This window comes from Helianthus annuus, chromosome 2, assembly GCF_002127325.2.
Source record: "Helianthus annuus cultivar XRQ/B chromosome 2, HanXRQr2.0-SUNRISE, whole genome shotgun sequence".
Taxonomy (NCBI): domain Eukaryota; kingdom Viridiplantae; phylum Streptophyta; class Magnoliopsida; order Asterales; family Asteraceae; genus Helianthus; species Helianthus annuus.
This window is the reverse complement of record NC_035434.2, coordinates 66,136,689-66,145,617: the sequence shown is the minus strand read 5'-3', so window position 1 is coordinate 66,145,617 and position 8,929 is coordinate 66,136,689. Positions and strand designations below refer to the sequence as shown.

General features: G+C 44.7%; 1 long non-coding RNA gene across 1 annotated transcript; it reads right to left on the bottom strand.

The window, feature by feature from the left end:
- Nucleotides 1-668: 668 nt before the first annotated feature.
- On the bottom strand, nt 669-1,153 carry LOC110904381. Its single transcript, XR_002572500.1, has 2 exons — nt 1,011-1,153; nt 669-925 (listed from the first exon to the last, which is right to left on the bottom strand). It is a non-coding gene; the product is annotated as an uncharacterized LOC110904381 (long non-coding RNA).
- Between the last annotated feature and the right edge of the window lie 7,776 nt (nt 1,154-8,929).

The window sequence follows — 8,929 nt, the reverse complement described above, 5'->3', positions numbered from 1 at the left end:
AAAACATTCTATTAAATTCAAATTCAGATTTTTGGGGCGTTACACCAACACATATTGATTATTGGACATAAGACACTAAACTAGTAACTAAACACAAACTTATGCGGACACATAGTGGAGGTCCTTATTTCCAATGATAGTCTCCTCTGGATGATAGGTCTGAATCAGACTCTTCTCCATCATACGGGTTGTGCCAAGCCCATGAATAATCCTTTTTCGTATTTATAATTCCATGCATCTTCTAATACATCCGAGTTATAATCTAACTCTAGATAAGGGATGAAACCTAGTTCTTCCACAACCTCAACAACTTTCTTCACATGTGTTGCTTCATCTTCTTTATGTTTGCCAAATACATCGTTTTGTTTCCCAACTTCCTGACTTGCAGCTGCACTTGAAGATTAACTTCCTTCATTAACATGTCCCACGCACTAACTTTCACCAACATCCAGAACTTGTGGTTCTTCTTCAGTTTCGACACAGCCAACCTTGTCTTTGTTATCCACAACGCTTTGTTGATGTTATAAGAATGGACAAAACCTTCCTTACATTTCTTATCCATTTTTAGGTTTTGATGGTGTGACAATAACAAAATAAGTCAAACATGAGTATTTATATATATCAACTTTTAAAAATTTATTGTTATAAAATATGAACTAGCCGTTTCATAATAGAGAAAAGTAGGTTACTGAGTCAGAATAACATTCAAAGCACAATTCATCAACACATGACTACATAAATGACAAACAACAACCAAGTGAAACCTAACACAAACATAAGTCTTCGAACTTCAACCACCTTCTCAGCAACTTCCAATGCCTTCATCCTTAGCAATTCAAGAGCTCAACAGGGCTGGAACAACTCTCTCACATCTGGGACATGTGCTTTGAGGTTCAATCCAGTGTAACCAACCATAGTTGTCGCTCTAAAATGTTACAAATAAACTTCTCAAATTATTTATAATAATTGAATCACACTAAAATCATCGATTACTCAAAAACAACACTTACACAACAAAGAAACCTACGCCTAGGATTTGCTTTCGTCCAAGAAGTTCTAATGCAAGTAGAAGTCCCACATGAGCAGATTGCATTGGAATGAGTTGTAGTGCTTGTGTGTGATGAGGATGCTGCCATTTTAGGGTTTCAGGAAGGTAGAAACTTTAAAAGGGGATATGAATTTTTTATATTGCAATTTTAGTGCCTGAAGGGTATTTGTCACACCCCCAAATTCCACACGCGGAGTACCACCGCTTGGAGGCGTGACATGACCAGGATCAAGCCATCAATCATATCGAACATAGCATTTAATAATAAAAGTAGATAAAGTAATTCATCACGACATGATTGATGTTCAAAACCAAACTTTGTTTAAATAGCGGAAGCATGTAAATATACCCAACATAATTAATAGTTTGAAATGTCATAAATGTTTAACAAGCATTCACAAATCTTTGCCCACAACGACCTGCTCCTCCCTGTGCAAGCTCCATAATGTACCTAAGGTCCTGCAAGGCATGCAGCAGATAATCAACAACTAGTTGAGCGAGTTCACAGTAAGTAAGTTCAGTAATAGTAATGGTATACTAAGCATTGCGTTCGTTCATTTAATCATGTATCGTATTAGTTCGTATCGCAGCCCTCTAGGCATGTATGCGAAGATTAGGGAAAGTTCTCAAGTATTCTAGACTATGTATATTTGTATCGCTGGCCACCCTGGCATGTGTGCGAAGTTCAGTATGTATAGTTCGCAGCCTTCCTAAGGCATGTGTGCGAAGATCAGTCATAATATCGCAGCCAACCCTTGGCGTGTGTGCGAAGATCAGTTCAAGTAGGTATACTAGTCTAGCCGTATCTTATCATTTACCATCCTCACCCTGAGGACCATATCTTTAGGTTCCATTAACTAAGTACGCACGAAATAATCATCCAATCCCATTCCCACCCTGGGAACCCCATGCCTTGGCTGTGTGAACTCACCTTGGGTTGCTCGGCAGATACACAAAAGAAAAAGGGTTCTTGAACTAGGGTTGGTCAACCACGTCCTAGCAGGGTTACCACACAAGTCAGGTTTTGACTTCAAGTAATGCACGTATAAATCATACATACTAACACGTATTGATCATGGCAACATCTTAGCAGTCAAGTAATATATCAAGAAGCCCAATAATATCTGGCCCAACATGTTGTGCGATCCACAACATGTTGTGCGATCCAATACCCCGGCCCAAACACATAAACAATCCATTGACATACTCGGCCCAAATTAAATAGTACATGCGTGCCTTGTGCGATCCGGTTTGTGTTGTGCGATCGGACGAGCCTAACCCAACAATTAACATACGGCCCAACAGTTAAGAAGTTCATATAAAAATCTCGGCCCAAGCAAACAAAACAGTCAGCTTGTGCGATCAGGGTCCTTTGTGCGATCCAGACAATCTTGTGCGACCCGGTTAGCCTTGTGCGGCTGAGTTGGGTTATGCGAGTGATCCATTGGGCTTGAGGCCCGACAGTAATCAAGAAGCATTATTTGTGCGACTGAGGACACCTTGTGCGATTGGATCGTTGTGCGATTGGACTTCTTGGACGGCCAAGAAGTCTTGTGCGATGGTTTAAACTTTCCGGAAATCATGCTAAATCGGTTACAACATTTATCAATACAACAGTTTCCATATTCACACTTATCAATTAACAAGTTTCCAACTAATCATACAACACATAATAGATCAAACAGTGAAATCAAACCTCTAATCCATATGAACCCTAGTCAATTCATGAACAAAAATCTTAACAATTCATATGAACATGTATCATATCAATATACAATCCTGATCATCTAGCAACACTACGATTATTAACTATAGCAAACATAATCACATCACAGCCGACATGCATTCGGTTTAAGTCATCATCATCATCATACGATTACCAACCTATTCATATGAACATTAAATCAATCATACACATGTGGCCGATTAACAAGAACACTATTAACCAGTATCATAAGCAACCATGTTAACAAGACTCCTCGGTTATCAAGCAAAATCGCTAATATCATCAACATACAATCAATAACATTAATCACTAACCGGATTGAGAGGAGAAAGGGGAATCGGCCAAGTCAAGAGCTTCGAGAGGGATGGTTGCCATCGAGTTCTAGAGAGAAGGAAGAGAAGCTAGGGTTTTGTGTGTGTAAGGTAAATTGTAACAAATGAAATCACAAGCCCCATAGGTGGGTGTTTACACGTTTGGAAGGAGTGGGCCGGCCCTTACATGGGCTGCCCTAGTCCGATTACAAGATGTGGCCCAAATGGGCTTGTGCAATCAAGCGGTGTGTTGTGCGGTTAGGTTCGTTTATATATACATACATGTAAACACATAATAACATAGCATTCATTAAATCGAAGCATCACATAAGCACGTAGCGTTACATCAAAGTAGGTTCAAAGTACGAGTTGTCACATTATCCCCAACTAAAAAGAAATTTCGTCCCGAAATTTGGTATGCACTCACTGAGGAAGCTAGGTAAGCTGTATCGTTCACTGGTTTTCCTGGGGTGTCACATCCTCCCCCCGTTGATCTGGAATTTCGTCCCGAAATTCCGCAGTAGTAGCTTCAGCCTCAGTAGTGGTTGCATTGGTTCCGAATAACTGGGGGTACTTTTCTGTCATCCTGTCTTCGCGTTCCCAGGTGTACTCTGGGCCACGTCTGGAGTTCCAACGAACTCGAACAAGAGGGATTCTCTTGTTTTTGAGGACCTTCACATCCCGGTCCGTGATTTCAACTGGTTCCTCGACGAACTGCAACCGCTCGTCGATAGTAAGTTCCTTAAAAGGAATTATGAGGGTCTCATCTGACAGGCACTTCTTCAGATTCGACACGTGGAATACATTGTGAACTGCACCGAGTTCAGCTGGTAGGTTTAGCTTGTAGGCTACTTTGCCTATTTTCTCAGTGATCTCGAACGGTCCGACATACCGTGGATTTAGTTTGCCCCGTTTTCCAAAACGAACCATACCCTTCCAGGGTGAAACTTTAAGTAAAACCCGGTCCCCGACCTGAAATTCCAACGGTTTCCTACGCTTATCCACGTATGCTTTCTGACGGTCGCGTGCTGCCGCCATGCGTTGTCGTATTTGTGCAATCTTTTCTGTGGCGTCCACTACAATCTCTGGACCCGTGATCTGACTATCCCCCACCTCTGCCCAACAGAGAGGTGACCGGCATTTTCGTCCGTACAATGCCTCGAATGGAGCGGCTTGTATGCTGGTGTGATAACTGTTATTGTACGAGAACTCCACCAAAGGGAGGTGCTTTTCCCAGCCGTTGCCGAAGTCAATAACACATGCCCGAAGCATGTCTTCAAGAGTTTGGATCGTTCGCTCAGACTGCCCATCCGTCTGAGGATGATATGCTGTGCTCATGTCTAACCGTGAGCCAAAAGATTTGTGCATTGCTTGCCATAGTTCTGATGTGAATCGTGCATCCCGATCCGAAATGATGGAAGTGGGCACCCCGTGCCTCGAAACAACTTCTTTAAGGTAGATGTCTGCGAGAGTGGAGAACTTATCCGTTTCCTTTATAGCCAGAAAGTGTGCAGACTTGGTGAGTCGATCCACGATCACCCATATGGTATCATTCCCACGCTGGGATCTAGGTAGGCCTGTAACGAAATCCATGGAAATTTTTTCCCATTTCCATTGCGGTATCGTGGGTTGCTGAAGTAGGCCCGCTGGTTTCTGGTATTCAACCTTGACTCTCACACAAGTCAAGCACTTTCCAACGTACGTAGCGATGTGGGCCTTCATGCTAGGCCACCAATAAGTAGTTCTGATGTCGTGGTACATTTTGTCCGACCCTGGATGTACTGAGTAACGAGACTTGTGAGCTTCATCCATTACCAGCTCGCGTAGACCGCCATAAAGTGGGACCCAAATACGCCCCGTTACATAGTAGGCGCCGTCTGCCTTCTGTTCTAATCGTTGCCTTGAGCCGCGTAGGGCTTCAGCCCTGACGTTTTCTGGTTTCAATGCTTCTGCCTGAGCATCTCGTATCTGTGTAGGAAGGCTAGACTGAATCGTAAGCTGTAACGCTCGCACGCGCCGAGGTAAAGTGTCTTTCCGACTGAGAGCGTCAGCCACAACATTGGCTTTGCCTGGATGGTACTTGATGGCGCATTCGTAATCGTTCAGAAGTTCAACCCATCATCGTTGACGCATGTTCAATTCCTTCTGCCTGAAGATATGCTCGAGGCTCCTGTGATCGGTGTAAATTGTGCACTTGGTATCGTACAAGTAGTGTCGCCATATCTTAAGTGCGAAAACAACAGCTCCCAGCTCTAAATCGTGCGTCGTGTAGTTCCGTTCGTGAATCTTAAGTTGGCGCGAAGCGTAAGCAATGACCTTGTCGCGCTGCATTAACACACATCCAAGACCCTGGATGGATGCATCACAATAGACCACAAAATCGTACGTGCCCTCTGGCAATGAGAGGATAGGTGCACTGCAAAGTCTATCCTTTAAGTGCTGAAAAGCAGTCTCCTGGGGCTCTCCCCAGCGATAGGTGACACCCTTCTGTGTCAGTAGTGTGAGCGGCTGAGCAATCTTTGAAAAGTCTTTAATAAACCGTCTGTAGTACCCCCACCAAACCCAAAAATTGGCGTATTTCCGTTGGCGTACGTGGTGCAGGCCAGTTTCTGATCGAGTCTACCTTGGATGGATCGACATGAATCCCATCCTTGTTTACTACGTGGCCTAGGAAGTGGACTTCACGAAGCCAGAAGTCGCATTTGGAAAACTTGGCGTACAATTGCTCCTTTCTAAGAAGTTCCAAGATCAATCGTAGGTGCTGTTCGTGCTCCTCTTGACTCTTGGAGTAGATCAGAATGTCGTCGATGAAGACAATGACGAACTTGTCAAGATAGGGTTTGCACACCCTGTTCATAAGATCCATAAATACGGCAGGCGCGTTCGTTAACCCGAACGGCATGACAAGAAACTCGTAGTGGCCGTAGCGAGTTCTGAATGCAGTTTTGGAGACGTCCTCATCCCGGACTCTCAGCTGATGATAACCAGACCTCAAGTCTATCTTGGAGTAGTAACACGACCCTTGCAACTGGTCGAATAAGTCGTCTATGCGTGGATGAGGATAACGGTTCTTCACCGTTACCTTGTTCAGTTCCTGGTAGTCTATGCACATCCTGAAGGTACCGTCCTTCTTTCTCACGAATAATACTGGAGCTCCCCAAGGCGAAGAGCTTGGACGAATGAAGCCCTTTTCCAAGAGCTCTTGTAACTGCTTTGACAGTTCCTCTAATTCTGATGGAGCTAGATGATATGGTGCGCGAGCTATGCGTGCTGCTCCTGGAGCGAGCTCGATTTGAAATTCGACCTGACGGTGAGGCGGTAAGCCAGGTAAGTCTTCAGGAAACACCTGAGGGTAGTCGCGTACAATTGGAATATCCTCCAGTTTCTTTTCCTTCACTGATGCATCTGAAACGAGTGCCAAGATTGCGGTGTGACCCTTCCGCAGACACTTCTGAGCCTTCAAGAAAGAGATGATGCCAACCACAGCACCACTCTTGTCGCCTTGGACTTCGAGAGGTTCTTGACCAGTACGGGGAATGCGAATGATCTTCTCACTGCATAAGATCTCTGCTTGATGTTGGGATAACCAATCCATCCCTATAACGATATCGAAACTTCCCAAGACTATGGGAATAAGGTCGATGAAGAAAGCTTGACCGGCTAAGACGATACTACAACCCCTGACTATCTGCGTGGCTTCTAAACTCTTACCATTAGCTAGTTCTACGACGTGTTTGGTGTTTAGGGGTGTTGGTGCACGTTTTAACAATTTACTGACTTTTAGCGATATATAACTTGTATCCGCACCCGAATCAAATAAAACAGTAACATAAATATCGTCAAGGAGAAACTTACCCATAACCACATTGGGATCATTCATTGCATCTCCTCGTCCTAGCACGAAAGCTCGACCCCTTGCCTCGTTGCCATTGTTGTTGTTGTTCCCACCGTTGTTGTGCCCGTTGCCCTGGTTATTGTTGTTGTTGCGGTTCTGGTTCTGGTTCAACTGAGGACAATCGCGTTTGTAATGACCTTCTGCCCCACACTGGAAACATCCCCGGTTTCCACGCTGTGGTTGCTGCTGCTGTGGGTTTTGAGGAACTGGTGGCGGGAGTTGTTGATTCTGGTTCGCAGGTCGTGAGCTTCTGCAATCTTTGGCTTCGTGCCCTAGCTTGAGACATCTCTGACAACGTTCTTTGCGACACCTTCCACTGTGGTGTCTGTTACACTTGTTACATAGTGGGTGAACTCCCCGGTATCCAACCTGCCCCTGACTGCCAGATGATTGCTGACTCGAATTCTGGTAGTCATTCGTCCTGCGCTGCTGTGCTTGAGACTGAACGGAAACTGATCCCCTGCTGGAATCCCCATCCCATTTCCGTTTGTTGTCGTTGGGTGTAGCAGAAGTAGCAGCTGGAGTAGTAGTTGCACTGACGCGTTTGGGCAGCTTGTTCTGTTCTACTGCCTGATCTGTGAGTCGATGAGCAAGACGCTGGATGTCTTGGATGTTGTTGAGGTTTGCCGATGTAAAATGGCTCTGGATCTCTGGCGCAAGTCCCTTGAGATACAACTCAATGCGCTTCACTGGAGGGTCCACCATAGTTGGACACAGAATGGCCAGTTCGTTTGACCGCTTTGTATAGGCTTCAATCTCTGACCCCGTCATTTTCAAGTGATAGAGCTCATTCTCCAACTTGTGGATGTCATCACGCGTGCAGTATTCCCTCTTAATGAGTTCCTTGAAGTCGTTCCAGGGTGTGGCGTTAGCAGCTGCCAACCCTAAAATCTGAACTTGGGCGTTCCACCAAGTTAGTGCTATTCCTTCTAGCGTGCCAGTGGCGTATTTCACCCTGCGAGCCTCAGGGCATTCACACATCTCGAACACAGACTCGAGCTTTTCAAACCAGTGGAGGAGTCCCACTGCCCCCTCTGTGCCGCTGAAAGTACTTGGACGACAGTCCATGAAGTTCTTGAAAGTGCAGACAGGTTGCTGCGCGTGTTGACCTATTGTGTACGAATAGGGCAAAGTTTAATTACAAGGGCTAGTTTAGGAGTGTAGGATCTAAAGATCCTAGTGTGTGCTATGACTACAGGATATACTACCTGCTTGTGCGGCTGCAAGTGCCGCAGCAACTTGAGCTTGAACGAGAGCCTCTAGCCGGGCTTGAGTCATGTTAATTCGTCCAGACATGATCTTCATTGTAAAAGTAGCGTAAGTGAGAATGGTTCGCGAGTAAGGCGATGACAGAAAAGCGTAAGCACGTAGGTATTCTCATGTAATATAGTCATGTGTATCTAAGCGTAATACGAGCAAAGTTCTATACGTTTCTAGCAAGCAGGTAATAAACATAAACCTTATTACCTAGGATGTCGAGTCTTGCACGTGGAGCGAAGCGTCGTTGTGGATCGTTGAGAGCACTGTTCTGGTTATAGTCTGGTTTTAATAAAAACGTTTTCCCATATTAAAACCGAGTTCTCTATAACCAATGGCTCTGATACCAATCTGTCACACCCCCAAATTCCACACGCGGAGTACCACCGCTTGGAGGCGTGACATGACCAGGATCAAGCCATCAATCATATCGAACATAGCATTTAATAATAAAAGTAGATAAAGTAATTCATCACGACATGATTGATGTTCAAAACCAAACTTTGTTTAAATAGCGGAAGCATGTAAATATACCCAACATAATTAATAGTTTGAAATGTCATAAATAACAAGCATTCACAAATCTTTGCCCACGACGACCTGCTCCTCCCTGTGCAAGCTCCATAATGTACCTAAGGTCCTGCAAGGCATGCAGCAGATAATCAACAACTAGTTGAGCGAGTTCACAGTAA